Source organism: Pelophylax lessonae (assembly GCF_965119305.1).
Source record: "Pelophylax lessonae genome assembly, chromosome: 2".
NCBI lineage: Eukaryota > Metazoa > Chordata > Amphibia > Anura > Ranidae > Pelophylax > Pelophylax lessonae.
Window position 1 is genome coordinate 648,164,355 of NC_138769.1, and position 21,824 is coordinate 648,186,178.

Genomic DNA, 21,824 nt, shown 5'->3' on the forward strand with positions numbered 1-21,824 from the left:
TCTCTCAAAGGAACAAATGTACTTAGTGAACAACTCCAAGAATTTGCGAAAGAGTATTTAAACTAGGAAGGGGGGGCAAAAGAGTGGAAATACAAGAGTCCAATTGCCCCCCGAAACAATGCCAGAACAGGTCAGAAGCACAGAGGTTAAGAAATGATAAGCTCAGAGTCCTGTCTACAAATGCTCGCAGTTTAGGTAAAAAAATCAATGAACTTGGGTCAATAATGGCATCTGAGAATGTAGATTTAGTGGCTGTTACGGAGACATGGTTTAATGAAAGAAATGACTGGGACATAACCATACCAGGGTACTCTTTATACAGAAGAGACAGAGAAGGCAAGAAAGGAGGAGGAGTGGCCCTGTATGTGAAAGATAGCATTAAATCTAACCTAATAAAGGTTTGTGAGGCCAACATAGAGTCAGTTTGGGTTACGTTGCAGTTTGCTAATCATGCAGTAACTCGTGTAGGTGTGATATATAGACCACCTGGTCAAGTTAAAGAACTAGATGATCTACTAGTTGAAGAAATAGCTAAAATGACAATGAAAGGAGAAGTTATCATTATGGGAGATTTCAATCTTCCAGTTATAAACTGGAAAACCAAAATAGCAAGTTCTACCAGGAGTACAGATATTCTAAATTCCCTACTGGGGTTGTCTCTGCAACAAGTGGTTGAGGAGCCAACCCGGAGGGAGGCCATTTTGGATTTGGTATTCACAAATGGGGATTTGGTATATGATGTCATTGTAGGCGAAACCTTGGGATCTAGTGATCACCAGTCAGTGTGGTTTAATATAAGAACTGTGAAAGAGTCACACCACACAAAAACAAAAGTTTTAGATTTTAGAAAAACAGACTTTTCAAAACTTAACTCCTTATCAGACTGGAACGGATTACATGGAGTCCAAAAGAAATGGGACTACTTAAAAGGTGCATTATTGAAGGCAACAGAAAATTGCATTAGACTTGTCAGTAAAAGCAAAAAAAGGAAGAGACCACTGTGGTACTCAGCAGAAGTGGCCCAAATCATTAAAAATAAAAAGCTAGCATTTTGTAATTATAAAAAAACCCAGAGCAATGAAGATAAGGAAATCTACAAGATTAGGCAGAAAGAGGCCAAGCAAGTTATAAGAACTTCTAAAGCGCAGGCAGAAGCAAAACTAGCTATGAAAAAGGGGGATAAGACATTCTTCAGATATATATATATGAAAAAAGGAAATTAAAACAAGGAATAACTAAATTAAAAACAAAGGACAGAAGGTATGTAGAAGAGAATAAAGGGCTAGCCAACTGCCTTAATGAATACTTCTGTTCAGTTTTTACAGAAGAAAAAGAAGGAGAAGGACCTCCACTTGAAAGGATGACTAATGAATCGTTTGATGCATGTGTCTTTACAGAGGAAGACGTTCTAAGATTGCTGTCTAAAGTGAAGACAAATAAGTCACAGGGTCCTGAGGAGATACACCCAAAATTATTAAAAGAGCTTAGTGGTGAGCTGGCAAAACCATTAACAGATTTATTTAACCAATCTTTAGTAACAGGAGTCGTCCCGGAAGATTGGAAATTGGCAAATGTCGTGCCCATTCACAAGAAAGGTAGTAGGGAGGAATCGAGCAACTATAGACCAGTGAGTCTGACATCAATAGTAGGCAAATTAATGGAAACCCTATTAAAGGATAGGATTGTGGAACATCTTAAATCCCATGGATTGCAAGATGAAAAACAACATGGGTTTACTTCAGGGAGATCATGTCAAACAAATCTTATAGATTTTTTTGACTGGGTGACTAAAATAATAGACGGTGGAGGTGCAGTAGAGATTGCATATCTAGATTTTAGTAAGGCTTTTGACACTGTCCCACATAGAAGACTTATCAATAAAAAACTGTCATTGAGCATGGACTCCCATATTGTTGAGTGGATTAGGCAGTGGCTGAGTGACAGACAACAGAGGGTTGTAGTCAATGGAGAACATTCAGAACAAGGTCATGTTACCAGTGGGGTACCTCAGGGATGTGTACTGGGACCAATTTTGTTTAATATCTTCATAAGTGATATTGCAAAAGGCCTCGATAGTAAGGTTTGTCTTTTTGCTGATGACACAAAGATATGTAACAGGGTTGATGTTCCTGGAGGGAAACGCCAAATGGAAAAGGATTTAGGAAAACTAGAAGAATGGTCAGAACTCTGGCAACTGAAATTTAATGTGGATAAGTGCAAGATAATGCACGTGGGGCGTAAAAACCCAAGGGCAGAATATAGAATATTTGACACAGTCCTGACCTCAGTATCTGAGGAAAGGGATTTAGGAGTAATTATTTCAGAAGACTTAAAGGTGGGAAGACAATGTAATAGAGCAGCACGAAATGCCAGCAGAATGCTTGGATGTATAGGGAGAGGTATAAGCAGTAGAAAGAGAGAAGTGCTTATGCCGCTGTACAGAACACTGGTGAGACCTCACTTGGAGTATTGTGCACAGTACTGGAGGCCATATCTCCAGAAGGATATAGATACTCTAGAGAGAGTTCAGAGAAGAGCTACTAAACTAGTACATGGATTGCAGGAAAAAACTTACCACGAAAGGTTAAAGGACCTTACCATGTATAGCTTGGAAGAAAGAAGAAACAGAGGGGATATGATAGAAACTTTTAAATACATAAAGGGAATCAACTCGGTAAAGGAGGAGAGCATATTTAAAAGAAGAAAAACTACCACAAGAGGACACAGTTTTAAATTAGAGGGGCAAAGGTTTAAAAGTAATATGAGGAAGTATTACTTTACTGAGAGAGTAGTGGATGCATGGAATAAACTTCCTGCAGAAGTGGTAGCTGCAAATACAGTGAAGGAGTTTAAGCATGCATGGGATAGGCACAAGGCTATCCTTCATATAAAATAGGGCCAGGGACTATTCATAGGATTCAGATATATTGGGCAGACTAGATGGGCCAAATGGTTCTTATCTGCCGACACATTCTATGTTTCTATGTTTCTATGTAATTACTTTGTGTGCTGTGTTTCCTTCATTCGACCCCTCCATCACTACAGGACTTGGCAGTGATGTGGGGTAGTGCTACTCAACCACTATAAAAAAAATGCAAGTCTGCTGCAACGCAGCACAATATATGGTGTCCTGTAAAACGCACTGCTAGAAAATGCAGTGTACTCCAATTCCACATGCACAGCCATGTTTTAAATACATATTTTACAGTCCCATACTTTACTGTATGAGTATAAGCATTTTGTTTTACTGTTGGAGCATGAAAGGTTTTGAAATATTTTACCAGGCCCTGGTCTCATTAAGGTTGAAAATAACTGACGTGGGAGATGGGAGAATGATCCACAGCAAGCCCTGACATGGTCTCTATAAATAAAGTGGTTGTTACCTCAAGTGGCCCAAATTACTTTATCATAACATACATTATTATCTTTTTTTTTTCAGATGGGAAAACCTTTATTTTGCTCTTGAAGTCGCGGTCACGTGTCCCCTCTCCTATTCTTGTATGCAGCCAAGGGAGCCAAATCGGAGGGGCCAAGATTCCTTCCAATGAATGGAAGATAAGTCAGCAGAGGAATCTGCAATCTTTGAAGCAGTGGCCGTGCAGCGCCGATAGGCACTGCACCGGTCACATTACATGTAAAAAATAAAAATAAAAAATAATTAGGTTTAATTGTATCAGACATATACCAGATATTAGAACAAACATATGTATACGTTTAAATCAATATTTTGACTGCCAAAAGCAGAGTACTCAATGAAGTCCATAAGAGAGGGGAGGGGAGGGGTGGGGTGGGGATGGAAGTGGGGGAGATTGTTTTCTCATTCCTGACTATGAGCTGACAGGGAGAGAGAGGGAGAAGAAGGGAGAGGGAGAAGGAGGGAGAGAGAGGGAGAGGGAGAAGGAGGGAGAGGGAGAAGGAGGGAGAGGGAGAGAGAGGGAGAGAGAGGGAGAGGGAGAAGGAGGGAGAGGGAGAGGGAGAGGGAGAGGGAGAAGGAGGGAGAGGGAGAAGGAGGGAGAGGGAGATGGAGGCAGAGGGAAGGGGAGGAGGGGGGAGATGGAGAGAACCACAGAGGAGAGCTGCAGAGATGAAGACACGTATCCTGACCACGATCTGATAGCTCAGCAGCCATAATAAGCCTGGTCTGTTCTCAGGGGGTAAGTCAGGAACAAGCCGGATCAAACATGTAATGTAGGAGATACAAAAGGCTAGTTGAAAAAACGAAAGCACTATGCTACAGCTTGCACATTAACCACTTTACCCCCAGCCCTATTTCGGACACTTTTTGTTCACAAGTTAAAACCAGTATTTTTTCCTAGAAAACTACTTAGAACCCCCAAACATTATATATATATTTTTAGCAAAGACTCTGGAGAATAAAATGTCGGTCATTGCAAAATTTTTTGTCACGCGGTATTTGCGCAGCGGTCTTTAAAACGCCATTTTTTTGGAAAAAATTTGAAAAATCACATTTCACTAATTTTAAAAAATACTAAACAGTAAAGTTAGCCCATTTTTTTTGTATATTGTGAAAGAACATGTCACGCCGAGTAAATAGATACCAAACATGTTACGGTTTAAAATTGCGCCCCCCCGTGGGATGGCGACAAACTACGGTCAATAGAGATCTCAATCTGCGATGCTTTAAATTTATTTAACGGTTACCAGTTTAGAGGTAGAGTGTAGCTCTTTTTTTTAAATTATTGCCCACGCTCTGCCGATCGCGGCGTTATCCTCACATGTGTGGTTTGAACAGCGATTTCATTTGCGGCTCGACTTGCGTATACGTTTTTTTTTGTGCGCGAGCTAACGGTGACGGGGGCGGCTAAATTTTTTTTTTGTTTTTTTTTTCCTATTTATTTTTTCTTTTTTTTTAACTTTATTACAGGTTTTTAAAAAAAAAAAAAATCTGATCACTTTTATTGCTGTCACAAGCAATGTAAACATCCCTTGTGACAGCAATATGTGTGACAGGTACACTTTATGGAGGGATCGAGGGTCTAAAAGACCCTAGACCCCTCCACTACACTTCCCTGTATGCAAAACGCCAAAAACGGCATTTTTGCATACAGCCGTTTTTTAAATCTGCCGCCTTTTGCGGCACAGTAACCCGGATGTGACGTCATGGATGCCGCCTCCGGGTTACGTCATCGGAGACCCGATCGATGCCGTTTCCGGCATTCATCGGGACTCCATCCAGCCGGCGGACTTGCCGGCTGGGTGCTCGGGGCTCCCGGTGGGACGGGAGCCCCGAGCAAAGCCGCGGAAGGCGGCGGGAGGGGGGGGGACGTCCCCTCCTGCCCCCCCCCGGGTAACGATCGAGCGGCTCCCGAGCCGCATCGATTGTTACCGACGGAAAGTCGACCGCCGGCTTCAAACAACGGTACCGGGATGATGCCTCTAGCTAGAGGCATCATCCCGGTATAACCACTCAAAGTCAGCCGACGTAGATCTACGTGGCTGGTCGTTAAGTGGTTAAAGGAACAGAAGCATCATTTTTTTTTGGGTAACAGTCACTTTATATAGCACCCAATGCTTAAAATTGTAACTGCATTACAACTACTGCTCAGCAGAGGAACTAAGATGAACAAAACGTTATGTCTCTGTGTCAGACTGAACCTGACATACAGTGAAAGTACGAGTTAGGGAACTTGAAAATGTCATTCTTGAGAGCAATGTGCAGCACTTTATAGGACTTGGGGCTACAAAAATCCATCTGATTACACATTTCTGCATTTGGATATATCTATTAGGAGTGATACATATAAAGTAGCATAATTCAGCTGAAAGTCTATTTTACTTTGTTTCTATGTTTGATTAACAAAACTTCTATACAACTAAGGCAAATACACAACGAAGTGCTTAAAATGAGATCTCCAATTGTCTAGCGACTAAGGATGTTCATTTAAGCATGTCATCTTTTATTTGCACACTAATAGGCTTTTCACAACATCCTACTCAACAAGGAAGAAAACATAACTGTGATGGCGTTTGGGGAAAAATTGTCAGTTGGCACCCTGGGATATATATATTCAGTGTACACTTCCAAAGTATTATGTGTATAAATGTACTTTAGAAATAACTGTTCTTCAGGACTGACTAATTTGGCAATTAAAACAGCTAGAAGAAACTGGTTGACAATAACAGTACAAAACAATAGGAATTAAATCGCACATTTCCCCAACAGGATACAAAGTGCTTACAATTCGTGTTGTGGCTTTGTTTTTTCATTAGAAAAGACCGAAAAACATCAATTAGGAGCAGTAAATTATGTCATTGGGTTTCTAATGCTACCTATTAGAATAAGCAGGGTGATTTTTGCCAAACTGATTTCACCATAAAATTAGAGACGGTGCTATGCTATCCTATTGTGCAGGGATCAATAGTGTGTAATGCAAAGGTTAGTAGTATGGAACACAGAATTTAGAGGTCAGTAGAATGTAATGCAGAGGTCAGGAGTACTGAATGCAGAATTGAGGGGTCAGAAGTATGGAACACAGAGTTCAGGAGTACGGAATGCAGAGTTCAGAGGTCAGGAGTACAGAATGCAGAGTTTGGGGTCAGGAGTACGGAATTCAGAGTTCAGGGGTCAGGAGTACGGAATGCAGAGTTCAGGGGTCAGGAGTACGGATGATCGAACTGTTCGGGTCCACCATCGGTTCAGCCCGAACATTGGGTGTTCGAGGTTCGGCCGAATTTAGAACTTTTTGCCCAAAAAGTTCGGAATTCGGCAACCAGAACCGACCAAAATGCAATGCTTCAGGAAATGGGCTTTAAAAGCCTGTGATTGGACCAGGACCATTAGCAAAAGCCAATTGAGGGGGCAGGAGAATGCTAGGAATGTGATTGGAGTGACTAGGGGGTCCCTAGACCAATCATTAGTGAATACGCCCCCCAGTATATAAGATAGCCCCCGCCATATTCCTAGCATTGTTATACTGGACATGGAAGAGAGTGGAAGCGGTTCTGTTAATTTTACTTTAAAAGTGTCATTTAGCATTTATTAGTGTGAGGAAAGGGATATCTAGTGTAGTTAGAGTGCTCCTTTACACTTAAGTTAGCTTCAAAAATTTAGTTTCTGTAGGGAAAGTGTTAAGTGTAAGGGGACCGTAGTGTAGTGTAGGGTTAACTGACAGTGACTGCTATGGAAGGGTGACAAAACCCTTCCATAGCAGGGTGACCGCTATAGAGAAATGATAATTTCTCTGAGTTGCTTCGGGACAGGAATATGGCTTCTCACCAGCAAGCATTTTTCATGCTGCAGGGGCTGCCACTGCCAGTGCTTTTTTGAGGACATGTTTGATGTCAGACATGACATCTGAACATGTGTATAGGGGGTATATATACACATATATGTCTGTATATATACCACTAGACATATATAGGTGTGATAGTAGCAGAAATATATGCTTGCGCTAATGAAATCATTTACAGTAATATATTTCTGCTACTATCACACCTATATATGGCTAGGTGTCTATATACATATAATTATGTGTGTATATATACACCACTATACACAAGTTCAGATGTTTTGCCTGCCTCAAAAGAACCCAAAAAAATGCCAAAAAAACGCTAGCGTCAAAAAAAAAAAAATGCCCAGGTGTGTTTTTGCTGGCATTTTTTGGGGGGTTTTGGAGGCAGGCAAAACATCTGAACTTGTGTATAGTGGTGTATATACACACATACATATATTTATATACACACCTAGACATATATAGGTGTGATAGTAGCAGAAATATATGCTTGCGCTAATGAAATCATTTACAGTAATATATTTCTGCTACTATCACACCTATATATGGCTAGGTGTCTATATACATATAATTATGTGTGTATATATACCACTATACACAAGTTCAGATGTTTTGCCTGCCTCAAAAGAACCCCAAAAAATGCCAAAAAAACCGCTAGCGTCAAAAAAAAAATGCCCAGGTGCGTTCTTGCTGGCATTTTTTGGGGGGTTTTGGAGGCAGGCAAAACATCTGAACTTGTGTATAGTGGTGTATATACACACATACATATATTTATATACACACTTAGACATATATAGGTGTGATAGTAGCAGAAATATATGCTTGCGCTAATTAAATCATTTACAGTAATATATTTCTGCTACTATCACACCTTTCTGCTACTATCACAACTTTTTATGGTTCTGGACATGCTACAGAGCTGAAACTTCACAGGTACACCTTTTAGACCCCCAGATACGAAATCACACAAAAAAAGTTCTTAACAATTTTAATTTTTGATAAAAAAGCCAATTATTGAAAAAAAAAAAAAAAGAGAGAGATTTTTTTGATTTTTACTTTGGATTTAGTATCTGGGGGGTCTAAAAAGTGTACATGTGAAGTTTCAGCTCTGTAGCATGTCCAGAACCAGTAAAAAAAGATCATATATGTGTAAAAGGAGGGTCCCACATCCCTGTTCTACTGAAAAATTATCTTTTTTTTTTTCATGGTTCTGTACATGCTACAGAGCTGAAACTTCACATGTACACTTTTTAGACCCCCCAGATACTAAATCCAAATCTCTCTTTTTTCTTTTTTCAATAATTGGCTTTTTTATCAAAAATGACAATTTTTAAGAACTTTTTTTTGTGTGATTAATAGTTAATGGGGCATGACCCAGAACCCTAGGGACTTTTTAGGGGCATTTATTGGGTTTTAGGGCTTAAAAATGGTGTTTTTTGATTACCGAAGTTCGGGTCCCATTGATTTCAATGGGGTTCTGAAATCCGGGCCGAACTTTCGGGAAGTTCGGATGTTCTGGCCGAACCGAACTTTTCAAAAGTTCGATCATCCCTAGTCAGGAGTACAGAATGCAGAGTTCAGGGGTCAGGAGTACTTAATGCAAAGTTCAGACGTCAGGAGCATGGAACACAGAACTCAGGGGTCACAAGTGCACAAATACAGCTGCATTTTAGGCATTAGAAAACTGTAGATCCTTCCATAACATTCCCAGAGTCCCAGCCCAGCGCCAAGGATCTGTCATTAGAGTTAGGACCCTTTTACTGCCTACTGCCTTCCCTCTCAGCTGTCCTTTCACCCATTTCTAGCTTGCAGAGACCTGCTCTGCAGCCCATTTTGATCCAGGCATATCAGACCCTTCGCTTACCGCTTTGACACATATGCATCCTGGTTTGGCAGTGTTGGCTGGTGGAGCCTCACTCACCCAGCTCACATGCCTATTTCCGCTCTGATCTCCAAGCCAGTGGGTCAGATTGTGCTGTTGGCTAAGAGATTGGAACTGTCTTTCTCACTACAGCTAAGCTTCAGGGAACAGGGGTTTTTAGTGAGGTAGAATCTGTGTGGGCTGACCACAGGCAGCCCCTGCCAAGCTTCCCTGCTGACCCAATGGGATGGGCCTGGTATGGGATTGCTGGCAGCACCCCCATTTGACAGGTATTGACAGTCACATTTGTTTAAAGTTAAACTAAAAAAAAGTGCCCCACTCCTAGAATGAATGAGTCTTGCACACCAGGCATGGAGAAAAGTATCCCCATCACAAGGGGGCAGCCCAACGGTGATACCCATTTTCTATTTTCACCAAAACCTCAGAAAAATAATTCTCAATTTGTGGATTCTAATTCATTATAATTTGCGCTCTTCTCATCTGAGAGAGGTTAAGAGTCAGAGTCAGGGTCAGAGTCAGGAAAGAGATATACTGCTGTCCACTTGGTGCAAACTCCAGGGCTGTCATCCAAGGTTAACTACTTTAGGTCAGCGTTGGCAGATCATATCGTGCACATGTAACAAGAAAAAGCCCCTAAAAACACATGCTTTCCAATGTTCTTCATAGGTAATTATTTGTTCTTTCAGGACCCACACACACATTTGTGCTGCATTGAGGTGTGTTATTGCATGCCATAAAACATGCAGAATTTGGACTGCATTAACACAACTTGTTCGTTTTTAATAGGCTGGCCATGTACCAGAATACAGGTAATGATCAAGCCAGATTTTTGTTTCACATAGAGCACTACACTAAGGCTGGGTCACACTATCACACGGATCGGCCCACAGCAGGGGTCCAAAGCATTCCTGTTTGCCGTTTCAGGTCTGATTTCAGTTTGAGTTTTTGCCTGAATTCGGAGCTGAAATGGACCAGAAGACGCACAGGACTCCTGTGCAATTTTCACTGGAGCCGCTCCAAAGATTTGTGAACCGTCTCCATAGAGAGCTGGCCACAATCTCCTGACATTAGCTGTTAATATTACTGAAGTTTTTAATGGACAAAGTTTACCTGAAGCCCCGAAATGAGTGCTTTTATCAAATGTATTCCTTTTAGATATAAAAGAAGATATATTTTTTAATTATAAAGATTGTGTACACTTTTATCAAACTTTCATTCAATGTATGCACACAAATCAAGCAAGTTTACAAACCTCATATTTTTTCCTTGCGCCTGTTGTTCCTAGAGCTCGTTTTTATTGAAATTATAAAATGAATGGTATAAAAGTACAAAGGTTAACAGTATAACGTTTGGAAATACATAGTGGTTATCGGATAAATCTATATGTCCATTGTGTACAGATCTATGTAGAGGCATCAACTTATAGGCTACAGGTAGCCAAAAGGAGAGTGTGACTCACAATATAAGAAGCATAGTAACAGTATGGTGATGGAGTTAGAGTAACTAGCAATGGATTCAAAATAAAGTTACCGAAAAGAGAAAGAAACTGAATAGTTAAAGTTACAAGATTATGTAATTTGAGAAATATATAGTGGTGTGGGACGCATAGACGTATAATATTACCTGGTTAGCAGATAGGGACAAAGTTAAGATTGGGTAAGAAAATAAATGGGAGGAGGGTTGGGTGTACAGGAAAGATTCCCAGCAAAAGGGTTCCCCAGCTGTAGGGTACAAGAATAGCATTGAGAACCATTAAGGTAGTAACAAGTATTTATCAAAGTGAGGTGGCAAGAAATTAGTTACCTATGGACCCCTAACTTTTTATATTTATGGACTTTATCTAAATAAACTGCCTCAATTTTAGCATGGTTCATGGCCTGGGTGATCCTATGTTTTGTCTCAACTGTTGTAAGGGTGAAGGAGTTCCAAGTCTTTGCTATGGTTTGCTTAACAGCAGAAATTACATCACCTGTAACAGCAGTTTGAATTGAGTTGAGGTTGGGGACAGAGGTTTTATATAGGATAGCTGTAGAGGGGTCTGAGGGGAGAACAGTTGAGATTAGTCGAGAAACGATATGGAATATTTCAGAGAAGAACAATTGTACTAAAGAGCATTGACCCCATATATGCGGGTGCACATTTGCTATTATTTCCCGACCAGGATATTGCATAAGCCTTTATGTATAATTATAACAACACAACAATCAAATTGTAAGGATGAGCAAAGTGCGTGCTACAAAGATGCCACCTTCTGCACGCGCTGGATGTAATGGATATCCTGAAGATTTTACTCTTTACTGTATTACACTCTTTAGCAGTCACTGATGTTTCTAGGGGAATGCTAACTTGAAGATAGCTCTGAACAAAACAACCAACAACAAGAAGCAACATATCATTTTTATAATTGATCAATTTTCTTAGCCATCTATAACAGGGTATACTGCACAGAAAAATGCAAAGACAAAAACAAGCAAGCTGCTCGATGATTATACAGCCAGGAAAAAGTACACATGGGAGACGTAGATCACTACAAGAGCACGAGGCAAATTCATAAACATGGAGTTTTGCCAACTTTTAGCATTATGAAACAGTTTCCTTGGATAAATTTACAAACATTTCTAATACTACACAGTGATACAAAGGTGCCTCTCTAAGAATGGTTATATTCTATTCCATGGGAGTTGCAAACACTAGGACATTTTAAGAGCAAAGCTTACCAAAAGTTTCCCTAACCCTCCAATCAGGATACAATGAGAGGAGAAGACTCGCTGTGTTCCCATAAAAAAACAAGAACTGAGCAGAGACTGCAGCATCAACCTGAACTGCTGCTGCTGCACTCCGCCCTCATCTCAGTGTGATATTAAAGACGCAACCGGTGGTTCTAAAGAACAGGAGGACCACACACAAAGCTCCGCTCTTTGATAGAAGGAATGACGCATAAAAAAAAAGAAAAACATAGGAAAACAGAAAGACACCTTTCATTTAGTATACGAGGTAGATTGGGTTAGGAATATTTCCACAATAATAATGCAAAATATTACATCTTGTAACATTTATTTAATGCAAATTAGAATACTCAGAACGTGCCTCTTTGGAGACAAACAAAAGCAAAGGATAATAAATTAACTCTCTGAAGTCCGTTATCACTGTCACATTTCATCACAACATGCATGCATTTATTACTCATTAAGACTCACCATGCATGTTACATGATGAGCCCTAATAAATAATAGTGTGCATTTTGGTATAAATTGAGGCTGTTTTTTATGAAGGCTCACCATACACATTACAACTGCCCCATGCACCAAATTACATAGCTAAGTCAAGTCTTAAATATACATTTAACAATATGACCATACAATCTTTGTTCAATCAACTTTAGATTCCCCAAAACTATGTAATAGAAGGACATATCTAGTCCATAGATCCCAGCTATCCCTCATTTGGAGGGGCTCTCATTTTTAGACCAAATTCCTCTGTCCATTATGCAACGTCAGTTGTTCTTTTAGATCTGATGTGATCATCTCTATAAAAAAGCTAGTATTTTACAACCAAAAGTGTTATACTACAGTAAACATTTAATGAACCTATACATTACTACATTTGGTATTTTGAAAAACCAATATACAAGAAATTTAGAAGTTAAAAAAAGCAGTCATGTGGTTTAACCAATCATTTTCTGCATATTGGTCTATTCCTGGGGCTGTGACAGGGACTATCCTTTGCCTACCTACTGTGTGCTAAAAGGTGTCCCTCTTCATCATAAATACAGTGTTAGAAAGTTGGGGGTATGCTAATCTATCCAATCAATCAATTTGTATTTAATCAGACAGGCCCTTGTTCTACATAGTTATTAGTAGATCTAAAGCAGATTGTACAATCAGATAACTTGTAACTTGTGTGGTAAGCTGTAGCCTGATATGAGCGAGTGGAAGGGATAGCATCATCCAAGTAGCACTACTGCCAGCAAAATGGTTATAAATCAGCACAGAAAACAGTCTGCACTACGGTTATTTAAAGATACAGAGATAAGAAGTTAGTTACGTCTTGGTATACAAAATTGCAGTGCATGAGAAATAGTTATAAAGATATCGTTCATTGTCATCTATATGGTATCTGTAGCTCAAGGCATATCAAAAGATTTGGAACAGTGGTTTGTATGAACTTAGCTTCAAGTACATTTTGTGATACACAAAGGGCTTTCTTTTTGGCTTTGCTTTTTTTTTTGCTCTTGGAAAAGAAAAAAAAACCAAAGGCAGTCAGGGTGATCTGAAATTTGCCATCTCTGGGGTCATTGTCCTCATCTTTGCTTTGGTATTTGGTATTTTGCGAGTCAATGACTCAGGGCAAGCATACATCCAGTAAAGTAAAATGTCCCAACCTACATGTTGGTTCCTGCTTAAAGTGGAACCTCATCCTAAAAAGGGTAGTTCGGCTTTAAAACGTCCTTTCCCCCTCCTCTCCCACTTTGGAAGGGGTTTTTTTGGGGGGCGGGGGGGGGGAGTATGAGTACGTAGTATTAGCAGGTACCCGCTCTCACTTCCACTCCGACCACCTAGGCAATCGGAGTGTAGGTTCTCCCCCTCCTCCCCCTGCCTGCAATCTTCTGAGACACATCACAGGTAATAGAAGGCTGCGGGTCCATTCACAAAGGAATAACACCCGGCTTCCCTTAGTAAACATGCCGGCACTGGCGAAGGACTGGCCAAGGTTAGGACGGCGCTGGATCCTTGGACTACAGTAATTGTAGCTGCTGACTTATATTTATTTATTTATTTTTGTTAAGACTGAAGAACCGCTTTAAGCAGTGAATGTAAAGAAGCATCTGTCAATCATCTTGCCAACATACTTTCCATACCTCCCAACTTTCTGAGACAGGAACGAGGGACATCTATTAGCAAAAGTATGTAGGCAAAGGACACACCCCCTGCCACGCCCCCATAAAGGAGAACTGTACAAAAAAGAAATGATTGGTTAAACCCACAAATGCATGATTTTTTACCACTACTATTCCTTTTATATTGGCTTTTGGAATTTACAAATGCAGCAAAGATCAGACCAAAATGAGGGACAAATAAAGAGGAAAGAGGGATAGAGGGATTTGGTTCTGAATCAGGGACAGTCCCTCGAAATCAGGGACAGTTCCTCGAAATCAGGAACAGTCCCTTGAAATCAGGGAAAGTTAGAAGCTATATACTTTTTATGATGATTTGAAGCCTCCATTGTACCTCATATTACGTATTCTCAGTTTGTTTAGAACTGTTGATTCAAAGAATAGTGTTTCTAAAGACGTATTACACAGGAAACCTGTATACACAACTACTGTTCTTCTAGAGTTCCAGCTTGACCAGAAGAAGAACAGGAGCATTTTAATGGGCAGCAAGTCTATAGAGGCCAAATAGATAATAAACACTATAGATAATAGTCATTATTTTGCTGTCTTACTTTGGAATAATATGAAAGTAGTATTATGCTTTAAACAGTGGCGGCTGGTGAATAAAAATTTGGGGGGAGGGCGCAAACCCCCCCCCCCTAGCAAAATGGCTGGCCACCAATCATATCTACCACCCCCTCCCAGGACTGATGGCTGGCTGGCTGCCCAGCCGGACAGCCAGCATCCTTACCTGCTCCTTCCCCGAGCGGCTGTGAGTCTCCTCCGGCCGTACGACTCCTTCCTCTTCCTGGCCAATGGCCAGTAAAATCGCTTCTCTTTTCAGCCAATCAGGAAAGGGATCTCAGGACCCGCTTCCTGATTGGCTGGGAGGAAAATCAGGTGATAATAGTGAATATTCATTTGCTATTGTCATACAACTGGGTGGGCTCAGGGTGCAGGGCTCTGCGCCCCAAGCCCACCCTTTTTTGAAGCCTATTAGAGCCTCTGGCTCTAATGACGTGCTTAAAAAAAAAAAATCCCCTATTGGAATCCATGCGTCCGGTGCCCTGCATGTAGATTAGGGAGCCGGACGCATGGATGAGGGGGCTGAGCCCCCAATGGACGGGCTGCCACTGGCTTTAAATATACTATAAATCTACCTGTTCACAACAAAACAAAACTGGTGCATTGTCTGGTATTGGTTTGTGTGAAGGATAGCTATCAATGGATGATGTGTTACACATTATAAGGCTAATGTCAGATAGGGAACTCTGACACTAGTGGTCCTACTGCTGGTGAGTTGTCGAAATTCCCAGCGGCAAGATTGCTAAAAGGCTTCCGTGGGTCCCTATGCAATCGCTCCCTCTGTAGCTGGGGCGGCGAGCGGTCACTCCCATTGACAGCAGAGCTCACTCCAGCAAAAGAGCAACATCCCACTACATCTGGCTACAGAGGGAGCAATTCTATAGGATACACAGGCAGACTCCTCAGCGATTGTGCCACTGATGATTGGTATCTACTGGCAGAATCGCCTGTCTAACATCAGCCTAAAGGGTTAATTATTGCAGTGGCATGTTGTGTTAAAATGACTTAAAAACTGCAGAATAGAAAAACTGTCAGCCTGGTGTCCTCTTTCGAGGAATTCAGGATGGTACAGGTGTACACTGTCACTGACAGTAAAATGAAAGCGTTTTAAACCCAAGACCAAACATGTAATATATTGCAGCTTACCGATCCTTGAATGTGGTGGTTGCATTTGTTTTATTTTTTCAGCTATTTTTTCCCTTATCATTTTGACCTGCTGATCCAGGCCTGCAAGTCTGTTATTTTTCAACTTCCTTTAAACTGTCCAGGCAAATTAGCAGTTTAAGGATTGATACAAACCATTTAACAATGACTGGAGTGCTTACAATGATCAGCTGTCCCAAAAGGGAATCTTTATCCCAAAAGGGAAAAAAACATTTTTTTTCTATAACTGCTTTAAAAGGGTTAGCCCTGGTTCACACTGTTCCAGCTTTGAAATTGCGCTACTTCAGTGTGATTTCAAAGCCGCACATCAGTGCAATTTGCACTGCCGATTGCAAGTTAATTTAACAGAAGTCTATGCAAGTCACAATTACATTGGTAAAAAGTAGTGCAGGAACCTTTTTCATAATCACTGCTACATGAGTCGCGGCGATATGAACTGTTCCATTGCCGGCAATGGGGTTCAACTTGTCATGCGATTTGGAACTGTCAAATCTCACGACAACGTGCACTGATGTGAACAGGGACTAAGCTGGAGTTTGGCTTCAGTTTGTTGTCAAGTCCATCTAAATTTGCTAGTGTGTCTAACACTACCCTCTCCCCAGATTGACAAGGCTGCTATCCAAGGGTGTCCCTGCTGCTCCTCCATCCAGAGTGGAGACACCCTAGGTCAGGAAGTGTGTTACTGGCAGGATAACCAGGTGAAAATAGAAGGAAAAAAGCCTAAAAAAGAAAACAAATGCAACCACTATATTTAAGGATTGGTAAGCTGCAATATATAAACATTTTTTTTGGGGGGAGGGGGCTTAAGTCTTGGTTCACACCTATGGAGTTTGCTTTTGTTCCGTTTCTGTAGTGCTTTTTGAGGTGCATTTTGCACACGTGCTTTTGATGCACATTTCTCTCTTTTTTTAATGCGTTTTTTTATTCTTTTCTTGACCAATTTGTTGTTAAGTGTATTTAAAAAAAAGCAAAATGAAAATTGCGGCAAAATCACAGTAAAAACACACTACATGCTTTCTTCAGCTTCTCCATCGAAGTCTAATGGACCAAAAACACACAGTTTTGCGTTTAAAAAAGTTCCCTTTCTAAAAATGCAGCGGCTGAAAAAAGCATAGATGTGAACGTGTCCCATAGGAAACCATGGTAAATGGGCTGTAGTGCGTTTCTGCAAAAAGCATTAAAAAAAAATGAATTGGTGAACCGAACCTAATACTGCTTTAGGTGACAAGTTGACTGTAATTAAGTGGTCTGCCTTTGGTGGATTCCAGTATGGCACAGGTGTACACTGTCACAGTCAGTTAGTAAAATAATTCTTCCAGTCTGAGAGTATTAGGAGACACAGTTCCTTGTAATTCCATAATACTACTCCCCAATCTCTCCTGTAGGTGGCAGCCTTCCCCAGCCCACACAGCCTGCCTTATCGAAGTCAAACAGCCCGTTATCTCTACAGATGCAATTAAACAACAGTGCACATGCAAGTCCAAATAAACACATAAAAATAATAATAGTCGTTCCCTTATATAAACAACCATGCATGAAAATATCTGACACTAAAAAATATTGCTTTTTTCAAAAAAACAACAACTCCAAAGCAAAAAACAAGATGCAACAGTCATTGTTAATGGATATTTAACCCATTGCAGAAAGACATAATAAAAAAATGACTACTTACATGCTTTAATTCAATAGTTTGATATCCACAAGTGAAGTTCCCAAAGTATCCAGTGTCTTTGTTTTCCAAGTTAAAACTTCAGCAGGGTTAACAATTTTGCAAAGCCAAAAAAAAAGAGCTCGTCCCTTGTCTCCTAGATGGCAGAGGACTGGATAGAGCAGGTCCTAGGATCTCCTAATAAAGGGCAATGGGGCACATGGATTGGCTGGAGCCCAGGGTCAGGGTATCCCATCCTCCCTGCAGCTGTGCCATCTCACCTATTCTCCAGGCTGCTGCTTTGATGCAGTTGAATAGCATGCACAGGAGATGAAGATTAGCACTTGTCTGGGCTGCCTGTGCCTTGCATTGACTTATATGGAGTCTGCATTTCTCTCAGCTGTGAAGTGTACGCCTTTCTTTAGTGAAATCCCTTAGGGTATCCCTTCATGCTGTTTTGATCTCTTTGCTTTCCCAGTCGATTATCTTCTTCTGCCACTCTCTGAGTACTTCTCTTTCCTCCCACTGAAGCTCCTCCACTGTGTCTCCCCCATTGCTCACTGATCACTTGCTCCTGATTTACCAGCACTCTCTGCCTGCCTGCCTGGTGTGTTTTTCCATGCCTGTCACTCTCAGACAGGTCTGCCAAGATACTTGCAGGCAGAGAAGCTGACCAAAAAAAAATATCCAGATTTTAATCAGGTCATTGTTATTTCACAGAATCCCAATACAAAAAGTCCTGCGCTGTGTTGCTGTGATAAACGAGGAAATGTATTGAAATAATAAGATCCTTCACAAGCAAACTTGATTTTTCTTTTATAAGAAAGACGGGACGATATAGTGGGGTGTTTTCAGAATTTCAGCTTTCATTGCAGGAAATCGGGGGGGGGGGGGAGGTAAAACTATGTGGTTGAGCTGTGCCACCCAACTTTACTTTTACTGCCACCCAACTGCTTCCCCTTTAGGTGCACCTGCAGAGGCAGCGGCCGGGGATGCACACATGGCACAGTCACAATGCTATGCATTTGATGGGCAATACCACTTATCAAACATGACCCATTCAAGAGTTAGGGACGCACAGAAATTGCTTGCAATTCACATGATTGTAGCGCAGTAGTGAGGCATTTAGAGGGTTAAATCAGGCAGTGAGAAGGTGACATACTATATCCTCACTTCAACGCCTGTCAAACACCTCTGAAAAGTAATCCCAGTCTGGGATGCTTTTCCAAAGCGTGTCAGCCTTTATCTCACTTGGACAACTGCCAATTTTGGCTCTGAGGAAGAGGGTTCTCTCTCGAAATGCGTAAGCCACGCCAGGTTTTGAGGATGCCATCACGCTATCCAGCAGTAGAGAAGTGTTCTGGAAGTGAGCGGTGCCTATTTCCTACATGCTTTATCATATCCTACATTTGTGAGTATATTGTACGCTACCCTTCTTAGATTTTAATAAACTTTTAGGTGGTAATGCACAAGGTCGGTGCGCCCTTCTGTTGCTGTTTTCTTGTAGTGCCTTTTGGATACCCTTGGTCCTGAGGGGGACAGCAAGACCACTTAATTTGTGCCATAAAACCACCTAGAACATTCACCTTCCCGAACACCACTCGAGAGCAGGAGAGATATTGTTTTTTTGGTAATCACCTCACTTGGACAAGCCATAACCCGCTTGTCACTTCTGACAGTGGACTGGCCCTCAGCATCCTCATGTCCAATACAGAGCTATAGACCTGTATTGGTCTTGAATATGTGAGCACCTTAAAGAGTAACTCCACTCTGGGTGCTTACCTATCAACCGTCCCAGATTCCGCGCAATTTGAAGTAAGTCCTGGGGTCCTGTGGATCTGGGCTGGAGTCCTGGAGCTCCACTCAGTAGTGATATCCTCAATGGGTGCAGTTTGTGCTCTCACACACAGCACCAAGTGAGGATTCCTGGGAGAAAATCTGGCCGGCAATCTCTGCTCCCCCCTCCTCAATGCAGTCACCGGTTGTTTGGACCGCTGGCGTCCTAGCAACCGATTACATAATTTGCAGGCCTCTCTCAGTCTCAGCTCAGCCCCCGTCTTTGGCTCCCAATCCGGGCTCTCAGGGCCCGATCCTGCCTCTGTGGACCCGATGCTGCCACTCAACAGCCCAGATCTCGCTTCTCAGAGGCTCGTGAAAGGTAAGAGAAACTCCTTGCCACACAGAAGCACTCCACACGCTTCTGTGTGTCGCACCAGGCACCTAGGGGGACATGGCCCACATTTGCTGATGGGTGCGCTGGGTCTCATCGCCACAACTTCCCACATCGCTGTGTAATTGGGGATGCTGGAGGTGTCTTCTTTCCCCGCCTGTCAGGACTGTAGCATGGAGCTGAGTGAACTCCTCCTCGGCTCAATGCTACAGTCCTGACACTCTGAGCTGTCAGCAGCACTGTGCTTAATAAAGCACAAGGATACAGTAAATATCAATCTGCATTTGTGAGAGAGCTGGGGGGGGAGTAGTAAGAGAGGAGGGGGGACTTGGTGAGAGAGCAAGGGGGGAGCACAAGTAAGAGAGGAAGGGGGGATTTGCGAGAGAGCTGGGGGGAGGCAGTAGTAAGAGAGGAGGGGACATTAGTGAGAGAGTTGGGGGGCATTAGTAAGGGGGGGATTGGTGAGAGAGCTGGAGGGGGGGCATTAGTGAGAAAGGAGTGGGGAATTGGTGAGAGAGCTGGGGGGCAGTAGGACGAGAGGAGGGGTAATTGGTGGGAGAGTTGGGGAGGGCATTAGTAAGAGATGGGGAGAATTGGTGGGAGAGCTAGGGGGGGGAGTTAGTATGAGAGGAGGGGGAATTTTTGAGAGATCTTGGGGAATCATTAGTAAGAGAGGAGGGGGAATTGGCGAGAGAGCTGGGGGGGCATTAGAAAGAGAGGAGGGGTAATTGGTGAGAGAGCTGGGGGGACATAAGTAAGAAAGGAGAGGGAAGTTGGTCAGAGAGCTGGGGGGCATTAGTAAGAGAGAAGGGGAGAATTGGTGAGAGAGTGGGGGGCATTAGTAAGAGAGGAGAGGGAAGTTGGTGAGAGAGCTGGGGGGGGCACTAGTAAGAGAGGAGGGGGAAATTGGTGAGAGAGCTGGGGGGACATTAGTAAGAAAGGAGAGGGACGTTGGTCAGAGAGCTGGGGGGGCATTAGTAAGAGAGAAGGGGAGAATTGGTGAGAGAGTGAGGGGGGCACTAGTAAGAGAGGAGGGGGAAATTGGTGAGCGAGCTGGGGGGGTTTTTAGTAATAAAGGAAAGGGAAATTGTTCAGAATGCTGGGGGGGGGCACTAGTAAGAGAGGAGGGGGTAATTGGTGAGAGAGCTGGGGGGCAGTAATAATAATAGAGGAGGGGGAATTAGTGAGAGAGTTGGGGGGGGGAATTAGTAAAAGAGGGCAGGGAAATTGCTCAGAGAGCTGGGGGGGCACTAGTATGAGAGAAGGGGGTAATTGGTGAGAGAGCTGGGGGGCATTAGTAAAAGACGAGAGGGAAATTGGTGAGAGAGCTGGGGGGGGGGCACTAGTAAAAGAGGAGGGGTAATTGGTGAGGGAGCTGGGGGGCATTAGTAAAAGAGGAGGGGGGATTAGTTAGGGAGCTGGGGGCACTAGTAAGAGAGGAGGGGGTATTTGGTGAGAGAGCTGGGGGGGGCAATAGTAAGAGAGGAGGGGGAATCGGTGAGAGAGCTGGGGGGGTACTAGTAAGAGAGGAGGGGGGATTGGTGAGAGAGCTAGGGGGCACTAGTAAGAGAGGAGGGGGTATTTGGTGAGAGAGCTAGGGGCAGTAGTAAGAGGGGAGGGAGAATTGGCGAGAGAGCTGGGGGGCATTACTAAGAGAGGAGAGGGAAATTGGTGAGAGGGCTGGGGGGGGGGGGCACTAGTAAGAGAGGAGGGGGTATTTGGTGAGAGAGCTGGGGGGGCAATAGTAAGAGAGGAGGGGGAATCGGTGAGAGAGCTGGGGGGGCACTAGTAAGAGAGGAGGGGGGATTGGTGAGAGAGCTGGGGGGCACTAGTAAGAGAGGAGGGGGTATTTGGTGAGAGAGCTGGGGGCAGTAGTAAGAGGGGAGGGAGAATTGGTGAGAGAGCTGGGGGGCATTACTAAGAGAGGAGAGGGAAATTGATGAGGGAGCTGGGGGGGCATTAGTAAAAGAGGAGGGGGGATTGGTGAGAGAACTGGGGGGCACTAGTAAGAGAGGAGACGGTATTTGGTGAGAGAGCTGGGGGGGGGCACTAGTAAGAGAGGAGGGGGGATGGATGAGAGAGCTGGGGGGCACTAGTAATAGAGGAGGGGGTATTTGGTGATAGAGCTGGGGGCAGTAGTAAGAGGAGAGGAGGAATTGGTGAGAGATCAAGGGGGGGCATTACTAAGAGAGGAGAGGGAAATTGGTGAGAGAGCTGGGGGGGGCACTAGTAAGAGAGGAGGGGGGTTG

The 21,824-nt window shown here is 42.8% G+C and overlaps 1 protein-coding gene across 2 annotated transcripts in view; it reads right to left on the reverse strand.

Moving 5' to 3' along the window:
* TRPC4 (transient receptor potential cation channel subfamily C member 4) overlaps positions 1 to 18,047 on the reverse strand; it is a 325,733-nt gene extending 307,686 nt beyond the window's left edge. Inside the window, exon 1 of one of the 2 annotated variants that reach the window (XM_082247790.1) lies at positions 17,430 to 18,047. The gene's annotated coding sequence lies outside the window, so the exon portion shown is untranslated. Of the gene's footprint in view, positions 1 to 11,852; positions 11,946 to 17,429 lie in introns of those variants that run through there. The other variant, XM_082247791.1, reaches the window with a different exon arrangement.
* Between the last annotated feature and the right edge of the window lie 3,777 nt (positions 18,048 to 21,824).